The sequence below is a fragment of the Ahaetulla prasina genome, chromosome 1, assembly GCF_028640845.1.
Source record: "Ahaetulla prasina isolate Xishuangbanna chromosome 1, ASM2864084v1, whole genome shotgun sequence".
Lineage (NCBI taxonomy): Eukaryota > Metazoa > Chordata > Lepidosauria > Squamata > Colubridae > Ahaetulla > Ahaetulla prasina.
The window spans coordinates 226,050,188-226,063,030 of NC_080539.1; the positions used below are offsets into that span (position 1 = coordinate 226,050,188).

Here is a 12,843-nt window from a genome sequence, read left to right on the forward strand (position 1 = left end):
CTTAGCCTCAAACCTCTTCTGTTTTGGAGGATTTATTGCAGAAAAGCACCAAATTGCCCCATCCCCCAATGATTATCTATCTATCATCTATCTATCTATCTATCTATCTATCTATCTATCTATCTATCTATCTATCTATCTATCTATCTATCTATCTATCTATCCTATTTCTAAATTGCCCATCTCCCTCAGATACAGTTTAATTTGATATGACCTGGAGAAAAATGAAACATTCTGGAGTTCTCTGGAACATTCCATTCCTGGATTGATGAATTTTGCACATTCCTTTTCTTAAATATGCCTACTTAATGATCCAGTAATTTCTCTGATCTTCTTAAAAACATCACCCATTTCTTTTTCTTATTCATAGACTTTATTGGTTAATACTCTTGACTGAGATCTTTTTTCCTGAGTTTCCTTGCTTGAAAAAAAAATAAAAAATCTGAGTTTAGTTACTGACTGGACATCTTTGTTGTTGTTTTTGGCATAAGTTTTATCCTCCATGTTTCTCTGACTATCATATTAGCTTATTCTGAAAGCCTCTTGAATCTATTTTCTTTGAAATTTTAGAAGCATATTTTTTCTGCTTTAGTTTTCACTATGCCTTTGATCTGTAATCTGTCCCTGGCATTGATTTTACATTATGACTGTATATTCTCAGTTGCACACAATTCTCATCAATTTTCTCTCTTTAAACTCTGACTTTTTCACAATGTGCACCTGGAACTATCTTGGCTAAGTAGCAATTCAGCGCTGCAATTTTGGTGAGTTTATTTTAATACAGAATTTTAAAAAGAGAAAGACAAAAAGAAAAGAAAAAAGACAAAACTTCAGAAATTAAAAAATATATAGAAAGAAGCAACTTCTAATTTCCTGTGCGGCAAGGGCCTTGGTGGCTCAGGCTGTAAGATAGCCTGTTATTAAAACACAGCTGCCTGCAATTACTGCAGGCTCGAGTCCCACCAGGCCCAAGGTTGACTCAGCCTTCCATCTTTTATAAGGTAGGTAAAATGAGGACCCAGATTGTTGAGGGGGGCAATAAGTTGACTTTGTAAATATACAAATAGAATGAGACTATTGCCTTACACACTGTAAGCCGCCCTGAGTCTTCAGAGAAGGGCGGGATATAAATGTAAATAAAAAATATATATAAATATGTTTACAAAGTTATCTCTTATGCTATGGCTATAAAAATAACTTGCTTTATCTATTCCCTCCCCCCACCCCCACAATCATCCATCCACAAGTTATAAGTGCATTTTTTTGTTTCATGCAAAAAGTCTGTAAGAGATTTCCAGTCAGCCACAAATGTAGATATTATCTTTTCTCTAATCAAGGAAGTCAGTTTAGCCATCTGCAAATTCTTCACCAACCATTTTTCTGTGGTTGGTAGTGTCGAATCTTTCCACTTTTGAGCATCTAGTAATCTGCCTGCAGTTGTCAAATATATAAAAGATGTGGTTTTTTTCTAGCTATCAGTCCGTTAATCCCAAAAGAAAAGTCTCTGGTTTTAATTCTACATTCATATTTAAAATGTTCTGAAATAGTGTATTAATCTGTATGCATTTCCCCCTACTTTTTAATTCATCTACCACACATGATAAAATATCCTTCATGTTGTTAGATGACAGAGTTTCAAACACTGGACCTGATGCATGCTTAATCTGCTCAATCTTGCAGGTTGGGCAAACAAAAGTTCTTTCTTAGATAACCAGGCCCTGTGCTATGACACTGTTTTAATTACATTTTATTTTTCTTTTTAGCTATATTGACAAAGTAATTCCTGCCTTAGTTACCTACTTCTATCTCAACAAATATATATTTTTTTAAATAGAAAGATTGACTACTGATATTTAGGATTTTGTATTTCTCCTTATGTTTACACATGTACTAATGCTTACTCCAAAAGTTTTGTTTTTAAGAATATTTGCTGTTGTGTAGTTTCTATTTTTGTTTGATTTTTTTTAATTTCAGTTTTTTGCTTTTCCAAGTTTTGTTTCTCTTTTTTCTTTAAATAAATTAAAAAGCAAACAAAGAAGCATAGGGATTGTATATTTAATGTGTTTGAAAAGTAAACGCCAAATTTAGGACAACACATATACTGAAAAAAAGAGATTTTAACTTCATTTAATACAAAGTTCACCGGGAAAAAAAAGGAAAGAACAAAGTAAATGATGTTTGGCTTGATCTGTCAGTCTATTCCTGTCCAGAATATATGTTCTGCATCAAACAGAGTTAGTGTTGGCAAGGAAATCAGATTTCATTCTTCTCACATCATAGCATGACTTGTAAATCAAGATATTCAGAGCTTTCTGACGTGCTCAGTAACACAAACAGGAAGTGGCTACTGGAGTGAACATGGGGGGCTGTCTCACTTGAAATCAAGTTTCACCACAATATGAAGGTTATCTACAGATTTCCTCAGGACAGTGGTAAATATTTGGGTACCTTCCCTGACCCATGTTAAATTTTATGATATGCATCTTTGCACATATTTGGAAGACATTCATCCCACTTAAAGCTTTGTTGAATGGGATTTTCAGTCTTTTGTGGTGCTAAAGAAAGATGCAAAAATTGGGCTAACAGGAGAACCTTCTTCAAAACTGAGTGTGTATTGTAAGCAGCAGTGCCTCTTTGATACCATCCTCAGCTTTCTTAAAAATGCCTGCCCCTTTCCATCCCCTTGTCCGTAATAGTTTTTATCAGGGGATTTATTTCTGAATAGACACAAATAGGATTTTAGTAAATCTAAAATAGATTTTATTCCTAAGAGCTTTCAGATTGGCTGTTCCATCCTTTCTTTGTACCTATAAGCTATTTTGTCCACAAGGACAAATGGGGACATATAGATAAGGGGAAGGCACTTCCCGTGCTGCCCGTGCTAATTGTTAGTCAGAGGGAACTCTATGTTTAAGAAGAAAAATAGAATTCTGTAGATGTATATTTCTTCAAGATAGAAGTGAGGTTCTTGTATCCTCATGTATTTCCTAGTAAATTCCCGTGTTACGTCAAGTGCCACGAATATCCATTAGCAATTTCTGATAGCTAAGTGCACACTTTGCCTCCAGGACAGCTTGATCACAAGCACTTCACCTTTGCAATGGGATTCCTTGTGACCAAATTACTTTATGTACTTTTCATGCTCTGTTTACGTTCAGGAGCACATCATCTAACAAGGCTCCTGCTGAATTCAAATGTCCAATATGTCTCCAGTCTTTATGGCAGTGAGAACCAGCAGTGTTGGCAGGTGGGAGGAGGTGATTTTGCTTGTGTATCTGCTGCTTGCACAAATGGAGCTTTGCACACTTGCCCACCACTTGTGTGGCCCACTTCTCAATGGACCAGGATCATCCATGGACCAGGGGTTGGGGACCCCTGGAATAAAAGCTTTCAGTGTTACATAACATATGAGCACAATTGGGCCCAGAATTTCCATTGCTAAGCAAGGCAATGCACTTGAAAGTTGCACTTGATTTTTTTTTGCCATTGTTGTTAAGTGAATCATGCGGTTTTTAAGTGAATCTAGCTTTCCCCATGGACTGTTTGTCAGAAATTGGTTGGGAAGGTTGCAAAAGGATCTGTTTTAAGTCACTTTTTTCAATGCCATTGTAACTGTGTTCTCTAAATGAATGGTTGAAGTCAAGGACTATCTATATTACATAAGTTAATGCTGGTGGCTTTTCCCTTGTAGAAGATGTTACGATAATGTTCTCGAGCTCACTGGTAGACATGTTGTCTGTCTGCTGTGAGGATATGGGAAGTAGTCTGCAATGAGAAACAAGAGTGGTTGAATGAACGCAAGAGGACTTAAGAGGAAATTATTAAATTCTGTGGCCCATTGGACTTAGTTCTGCCAGACATTGGCTTGTGTGAGCTTAGAAAGGAAGGAAGAAGTGGATGAAGTGGCCAATGGAAGGGCTGCCACTGACATCCTTGTTTGTTCAAACGTTAGATAAAGTGGGAAGTTAGGGATCAATAACAAAAGCAGTGGAAGATAGGAACTGTTGAAAGAAGACTTCAGTGCTTTTCCCCTGTGGGAAATACCGCCCCCCCCCCCCGATTTATGACTAACAAAATTGAACAGAACCAGTTAGCATTTTAGGAGTCTGGTCAAAGCAGTCATAACATTTGAGGGATGTTCATCTAAAATTGGAACAGCTGGGTCAGGTCACATCTGGGATCTGGAAGAAATAGCTGGCAAGGTCTTCAGGTCTGTTCTGAATTATGGTATGAAAGAGCTTCTCTGCTGCCTCCATGGAATAAATCCGATTTTTAATTTATTTATTCAGAGAAAATTCCTTCACCGAAATTGGTCCTCATCATGAAACTTTACAAACGACGGACGTTCTGGAGCTTTTTGATTAAGTGGAATTTGTGATTGGCTCAAATCTACTATTCTGGCCTGTAGGTGGCAGTAATGAGCCAAGGGCCATCCTTGCTCCATTGGAAAATTCACACACAAGATTACTGCACTTTTAGGCAATTGCTATGTGATTCTCAGAGATGATCCAGTTCTAGTCATAGGAAGTCAAAGAGATGGGGAACTCCCATCCTCATCCTGATTTGACTTTATAAATTGGCCTGGGATTCTTTGTTAAAGAGTAACTTAATTTATTTGTATGAGATGGTGACAATTTACTCTGTCTTGGAGCTGCCCTTAAGGACCAAACAGGAATTACTGCTGGTACAAAAGGCAGCTACCCAGATACTTGCAGGTCACTCCCAATATTACCATGTGACAACATTGATGTTATGGGAGTTGCATTGACTGCCTTTTTGTTTCTCAGGGCAAATGGGGTTCAAGCAGTGGTGGGATTCAAGTAATTTAACAATCAGTTCTCTGCACTAATGATTTCTTCCAACAACCAGTTTGCCAAACTGATCAGAAAGTTAACAACCGGTTCTCCCGAAGTGGTGCGAACTGGCTGAATCCCACTACTGGGTTCAGGGCTTAGAAACCATCTCCAATGCTTAGAGGGGCTCAGTGGCTAAGACACTGAGCTTGTCAATCAGAAAGATCCACAGTTCGGCATTCGAATCCCTAGTACAGGTCTTCTTCTTGAGCAGGGGGTTGGATTAGATGACCTCCAAGGTCCCTTTCAACTCTTATTACTTGTTAAATAACTGTTAAAATGCTGAAGCTACCATATGTTGAGAAGGCGCATAGAGACAGGCATTCTTGGGGGGTGCTCCTGTCAGTGCCACCTTCTGCTTGCTTATGCTTTGCTGCAATGCAGTGACAGACTGCCACGAACTGGAGAGAAGGGGAACGAAGGGGGTGAATGCTTGGGGAAATGAAAGTAAGTGATGTATCCCCTCGAGACACTGCCTCAAGGTCTCTCAGCTGGAAGGAGGGAGCTGCATATCAAACTACACTTGGACTGACCATTATGAAAACATCTTGCCTGAACCTGATTGCTTATATGTGGGTGGGCAACGAGAGGCAACTAAGGAAGGGAAAAGTTGAACTTAGGGATTATGGCACACAATTCTCAGTTCTGGTTTAGCATTACTTGCAATACACTTGACTTCTAATAAAACTTTACCTTTCTCAACCGATGGAGCCAAGGGTTGTTTCTATTTAGAGGTTTAAGTTGTGGCAGGTCTAATATCTTCCTTCCTTCGAAGCAGCAGGAATGGTTTCTTCTCATCCAGAAGTCCCAACTTTTCTGGAAAGCATTTAGAGATCAATTCAGGAATTTAAGCTGCATTGCAACAGTTCTTGTCCTTGTTCCTGCCTTGCAATGTATCTAATGGTACTGTTATTTTCTTGTGACTTTATTGCTTTGAGGCTTTGGAATTGCGCACTCATTACAAACCAATAAATTATTTTACAATAATTAAGTGTATAAACTTAGTTCTTTGTCTGCTTTTCCTATTAAAGCATTAGCTGCTTTGGTAGTTTAGTCATTCTTCCTTATGGTATGGAGCATTGGCTCTTTTTCTTCCTATTTATCAATTAGGATCCCATTCTGTAGCATCATCTTCCATCTTCACTTGGATAAGGTATTGACTTTCCCCTCTCCTAATTAATTAACTTCCGTTTCCCCCCGAAAATAAGACAGGGTCTTATTTTCTTTTGAACGCCAAAATAAAGGCTTGGCCTTATTATCGGGGGTCTTATTATTTTGGGGGTGCTCATGGTTGTTGCTGTGTTGTGCTGCTGCGGCAGATGTTCGCCCAAGGCCATGCCTGCGTCCTCAGGTCCCTGTGCCCGGCTCTTCGAGAGCCTGCTCACAAGAGAGCAGTTGCCCAGCACCTCTTACCACTTGGTGCCCACCCAGCAGACATCCCCCGTCCAGCCAGGCAGAGCACCACTCACCAACCAAGTGGTATCCGAGGATCGGATGTTGTGGGCGAAGCCGGTGAGCACCACGTCCTTGAAGAGTCCATGCTGCTGCCATCCCAGCACTGAGGATGGCTTCCTCTGTGGCTTCCAAACTCGATGGAAGCAGAGAAGAGGGCGGTTGGGCCAGCCGCTTGCTGCCGAGTCTTAATAATAATAATAATAATAATAATAATAATAATAATAATAATAATAATAATAATAATAATAATAATAATAATAATAATAATATCAGACTTGGAAGGAACCTTGGAGGTCTTCTAGTCCAATCCCCTGCCCAGGCAGGAAACCCTACATCATTTCAGACAAATGGCTTTCCAACATTTTCTTAAAAATTTCCAGTGTTGGAGCATTCACAACTTCTGCAGGCAAGTCGTTCCACTTATTAATTGTTCTAACTGTCAGGAAATTTCTCCTTAGTTCTAGGCTGCTTCTCTCCTTGATTAGTTTCCACCCATTGCTTCTTGTTCTACCCTCAGGTGCTTTGGAGAATAGTTTGACTCCCTCTTCTTTGTGGCAACCCCTGAGATATTGGAACACTGCCGTCATGTCTCCCCTATTCCTTCTTTTCATTAAACTAGGCATACCGAGTTCCTGCAACCGTTCTTCATATGTTTTAGCCTCCAGTCCCCGAATCATCTTTGTTGCTCTTCTCTGCACACTTTCTAGAGTCTCAACATCCTTTTTACATCGTGGCGACCAAAACTGAATGCAATATTCCAAGTGTGGCCTTACCAAGGCATTATAAAGTGGTATTAACAATTCACGTGATCTGGTACCTGTGCATTTTGTTTTTTTGTCCTAAATGTAGAACCTTACTTTTTTCACTGTTGAATTTCATTTTGTTAGATAGAGCCCAATGTTCAAGTCTGTCAAGATCCTTCTATTTCTTGAGCCTATCTTCTGGAGTGTTGGCTATTCCTGCCAGCTTGGTGGCAAATTTGATGTTCCCCATCTATCCCCTTGTCCAAGTCATTGATGAAGATGTTGAAGAGTACTGGGCCTAAAACAGAGCCTTGGGGTACTACACTGCATACTTCCCTCCATGTGGATGTAGTTCCATTGAGGACTACACATTGAGTGCGGTTGGTCAGCCAGTTATGAATCCATCTGGTGGTGGTGCTGTCTAACCCACATTTTTCTACTTTATCTAGTAGTAGGTTATGGTCTACTTTATCAAATGCTTTACTGAAGTCCAAGTAAATTATATTGACAGCATTCCTCTGGTCCACTAATTTTGTCACTTTGTCTTCCGGGAGCCGGGACAGCCGCATGGACCTGGAACCATACAACGGGAATATTTTTGGGGAAACATGGTAATAGCAGTCTGAAATTGTTATTATTCCCAGTTATGCACATTGGGGGCATCACTCTTTTTTTCCTATTTTCACTGAAACAGATTTTTACCAATTTGCATATCTGGGCTATAAAAATACAGTAAGGACAACTAAAGTTAGATAGGACCAAAGTGACACAGAAGACTCTTTGCTGCCATCTACTGGTCATCAGGAGTTTTGCAAGCCAAACATGATTAACACACATGTCTGTACATGCATACATGCATATGCCCTGGTTGCAATTCTGGAACATAACTAACATCAAATCCATTTTTATTCACCCGGAGCTTATCTGAGAAGGAAGACAGTATGGTAGACGAGTGAAATGAAATGATACTACCTGTTGGGCCATTTATTAACCAAAGGATTTCTTGCTTAGGAAAGACCCATTTTTTCTTTCACTCTTCACAAGGTTTATTCTTCCATTGTATTCATAAGGTTTCACTCTTTGAGAAAGAAGTAAGACTGAAAGTAATTCTGTATATACTGAGAAAACAAGAGAAAATCAAAGGGGAACCACAAGTGAAAAGTAATTTAAACTTCTTTGTATAAAGAAATACACAAAAGCATATGAAATCTAATTTTGTTTGTTCATTTGTTTGCAACCCATCTCCATCTCAAGTGACTCTGGAGAGCTATTATCCTACATCACTAACTTCACTTCCTTGCAGGGGATTTCAGTGGTTGCATTCTGATTTTTAATTTGCCTTAATTTGATGTGGTGCCAAACATTCTTTGCAACATTCTTGATCATAAAACATCTCCCGGGTTCTAACATCTGGAAAGTGAAGTGACTTGAATCCAAAGCAAAAACTGGATCCACAGGCTGAAGTTCTGCTGAGGTTCAGTTTCCAACACTGAAAAGGAATATTTGCACAGAAAAAAAAATATGTTTCATTTGTACATTTGTAATTGATAACCATATTAGCTACCTCACCTTTCCACTATAAAGCACACTCAACAACCTCCAAGCCAAAACAATATAAATTCACATTAATAATAAAAAGCACAATGAAATCATAGCAAAAATAGAACATGAAACATTTATACAAACTACAAACTATCCCCAAATCTATTTCCAAATGATTGAGATGCTTCTTGAGTACCCTTCCTAAAATCAGAGAGGGGGACCAGTTACAATGAACTGCATTTCAGGAACAGCAGAGTTGTTGAGTGGAAACCACAATCATTTGGCTCCACTGTTCGGCAAGAGCTTTATGACACACCCATGTGTTTTCTTTGTTGCAGGAAGTGGATCAACGGGGAATAAGTGGTGCTGAAAGCACAGGATCTGACTGAGTAAAACATCACTGAAGGCAATATACACACACACACACTAGTTTTAAATGGAGATGCATCGTTCTAGCATGTGGCACACTGGTTACCACATGATAAGAAGCCATTTGCTGAACTGCATGATTAATTGGTAGACAAGCAGAACAGGGTATTTATGTACATTTCCATATGGCATGCTGCAATTAATCAATGGCATGCCACAGGATTTGGAAAATGGATCACGGCCTAATTCCCTTCAGTCTGCCTCCCACTCCCCCCAAAAAAGAAAACATCCTACCTCCTTCCAAACAGCATATCAAAGAGATACAAATTGGGACAGAAAAGAAAAAGGGAGAATATTCTGAAGAATAATAAAAAAAGCCCTGTTTTAATTCAAGGCAATTTTAATTATCTTCAGTAGTGGACAGCTGTGGTGGCACAGTGTTTAGAATGCAATATTGCAGGCTAACTGTTCACTGACAGGAGTTTGATCCTAATGGGGCTCAAGGTTGACTCAGCCTTCCGTCCTTCAGAGGTCTGTAAAATGAGGACCCAGATTGTTGGGGGCAATATGCTGACTCTGTATACTGCTTAGAGAGGGCTGTAAAGCACCGTGAAGCATCTAAGTGCTATTGCTATTTCCAGCTGTTCTGTGATGTTTCATGCACAATTATTAATGATAAAATAACCAAAGGCCTTTGTATATTAAAAATTACCTTTAAGTTAGGATTCCTTTTGACTGAAATAGGTGAGCAGGTGAGGAAGAAGAAGAGTTTCCTTCAAGTTCTTTAATCTATAGGTTGTCAGATGCTTGCTCTCCAGTGGTACTCTGAAGAAACACCAAATCCATAAAGATGCTAAATGAAGAAAAAACAACCCCACTATTCATTTTGTCATCTACTGGTAGATTTTCACAAGCAAGCTGACTCCCCCACCCCCAGGCTAGGTTTTCTTGATGCCCTGGAAAGCAGGAATTTTCTTCTTCTCCTGTTTGATCGCTGGATAAAGAAGGCAGCTGTAGGAATCAGCTGATGTTGATAGGCATCTATTTGAGCATGGTCTGTGAGTTGTTGCAAAGGTGTTTTGATCAATCATTGACGTTCAATAATTTGCCTGTTTGTCTTATTAATCAGCGATGAAAGCTGGGTCTTAATGGATGATCCCAGAGTGGCAGGAACATGAGAATATTCAATATAGTCATGCTTTGTAGATTTGCCTCAGATGTTTGTTCTACTTGCTTAAAAGGCAAGTAGAATTAGGCAATCTGTTTTGTTTTTTTCAAATAAAACCTCATTTGAGTCAAACCTGCCTCCAAGTGACTCCATAGACATGTCCTTATAGCTTTCTTGGCCACAGTATGGAAGCTGGTTGACAGTGCTTTCTTCCAGCCTTGGTGGTAACTTCCCTGTCTAATCTACAGCCCTGGGATTTCCCATCAAGTCTAACTCTGATTAGCTTTTTGATATCAGCTAACATCAGCTAAGTGCTGCCATCTGCTGCATCACTGAAAAAAATGTGCATTGTTTTCACTAGCAGGTGCTGCTGCTAACAGCAGAGCTATCTAGGAAAAAATATCAGCCTGTCAGAGAAGAAGGACATTTAATGGCTAGTAGAAACATTTCTTTAGCTTCCATAATACCATCTTAATTTTAGGCCTTTGAAACAAAAGACAAACAGAACAGTATTGTTGCAACACAGTTCCTAGAAAACCTAGAAATGCTCATTTTTAAATTAAAATATTCATTATTCCTTAATTTCTTATGCCTCTGTATTTGCAGCTCAGATAAATATGCTGGTTCTTTCTTAATGTGTTTCTACAAGGATATGTTCTCACTATTACAGGAGTTTACCTCCTAAAAGCACTTCTTTTCATACTTCATGTAGGAGAGGCCATCCATTGTTTTGGCCGAGTGGTGGATTGAAGGCTACAAATAGACGCCTGATCTGTAGCCACAAGAAGCTGCTTTGATAATGTCTTAAGTCTGGATCCAATGGGCTTTAGCAATTTACTTCTGGAAAACTGCATAGATTTGTCCCTGTGGTCAACAGGAATCAAGGTAGACTTAATGGACCATTACTTATACTTAACTAATTCACTCTAATGTCTAGAGAAAATTACCCACTTACTGTGTATTTATGTATACGCTGATTTCCCTGCTAACAAGCCTTGTACCTCTTTCAGCACCAAAGAAAGAACATGGCTTGAAGACAAGGAGAGCTGTGCTCTTAGGCTGCGTAAGGCAATCATTTCAAGCAGTAGATGCTGATCCCAAATGATCCTCTTAAACATTGTTGTTCTGAACTGTGCATCACACCCATGTTTACCCATATGTTTAATTGTATACTGCCCAGAGTCACTCTGCGAGTGAGATGAGGGGTCTTCAAAGTTGGTATAATAAATAAATGACCAGTTTGTCCCATGACTCTAAGCCAGGGGTGTCAAACTCGTGTTGTCATCATGTGACATATCGTGACTTTTTTCCCCTTCGCTACACTGGGGGGGGGGGCGGCATGGCCAGCGCGTGACGCATCTGGGCCACGAATTTGACACACCTGCTCTAAGATAACCTTCTATCTCAAACCCTGAGGAGGATAGCATCCCATCATCCAGTCTGAAATAAGGTTCAACTGCAGTCCAGTTCTGTACAGCGACTGAAAACAAAGCACTAGCTAGTCCAGTGATGGTGAACCTTTTACACACTGAGTGCCCAAACTGCGTGTGCACGCATGCTGAAACTGAAAAGTGCATGTGCGCGTGCATGGACACGTGCAGACATGTGCATGCACAGACATGTGCAGATTCATGCACAGGCATGCATGCATGTGCAGCAGAGACCCAAAGGCCAGCTGGCTGGCAGGAGGCAGGGCATCCCAACACCAGCAGCGTGGCAAGAGGTAAAATATTTTTTCTTTCATGAGCTTCTGTTTCGTTGTTTGCAGGGAAAGAAATGCCACAGAGATCTGATCTGGGGCAATGGTGCGCATGCCAGCAGAGAGGGCTCTGCGTGCCACCCCTGGCACACATGCCATAGGTTCGCCATCACAGATCTAGTCTTTCACCTGAAATAGCAAAGTAAATAGAAAAGAAGGTAGGCTCTAATAAGAAGAGCCTTGGGCTGCAGGTACTAAGGATGCCAGATATAGAAAACGTCCTCTTTCTTGGCAACTGGATTTTTTGGGACCAAAATTCATCTAAACAGACAAGTATCAGAGACTAATGGATCTGCGGCAGCCAAAATCTTACATTTGGTCATCACCATTTGAATCTGATGCAGTAGTATATGATATAATATCTTGAGCTTAGCATGCTGTATAAACCCAGTGATGGTATTGATAAGTGGCGTTCCTCAAGGCAGCGTTCTTGGACCAATGCTCTTCATACTATACATAAATGATCTCTGTGACCATATTTCATCTTATTGTGTTCTCTTTGCTGATGATGTCAAACTATTTAACACCACCAACAATACTACTACCCTTCAAAAAGACCCTGATTTTGTATCCAATTGGTCTAAAATTTGGCAACTCCAAATCTCAACCAGCAAATGCTCAGTCTTACATATTGGAAAAAAGAACCCAAACACTAAGTACAAGCTTGATGGACATTACCTTACAGATGACCCCCACCTTATTTATTTATTTATTTATTTATTTATTTATTTATTTATTTATTTATTTATTTATTTATTTATTTATTTTTCACATTTTTATACCGCCCTATCTCCCTAGGGACTCAGGGCGGTTTACAGCCAGATAAAAACATACATATAAATACAGAATAAAACCACAGTTAAAAAACTTATTAAATAAGGCCGAATATTTAAAATAGAAATACAAATAATAAAACCCCATTAAAAACCAAATTCAAAATTTAAAAATTCTAGT

General features: G+C 39.5%; 1 long non-coding RNA gene across 1 annotated transcript; it reads right to left on the reverse strand.

Annotated features, from left to right (window-relative positions):
- Nucleotides 1-3,577: 3,577 nt before the first annotated feature.
- On the reverse strand, nt 3,578-6,452 carry LOC131202892 (uncharacterized). Its single transcript, XR_009156243.1, has 3 exons — nt 6,323-6,452; nt 5,547-5,669; nt 3,578-3,765 (listed from the first exon to the last, which is right to left on the reverse strand). It is a non-coding gene; the product is annotated as an uncharacterized LOC131202892 (long non-coding RNA).
- Between the last annotated feature and the right edge of the window lie 6,391 nt (nt 6,453-12,843).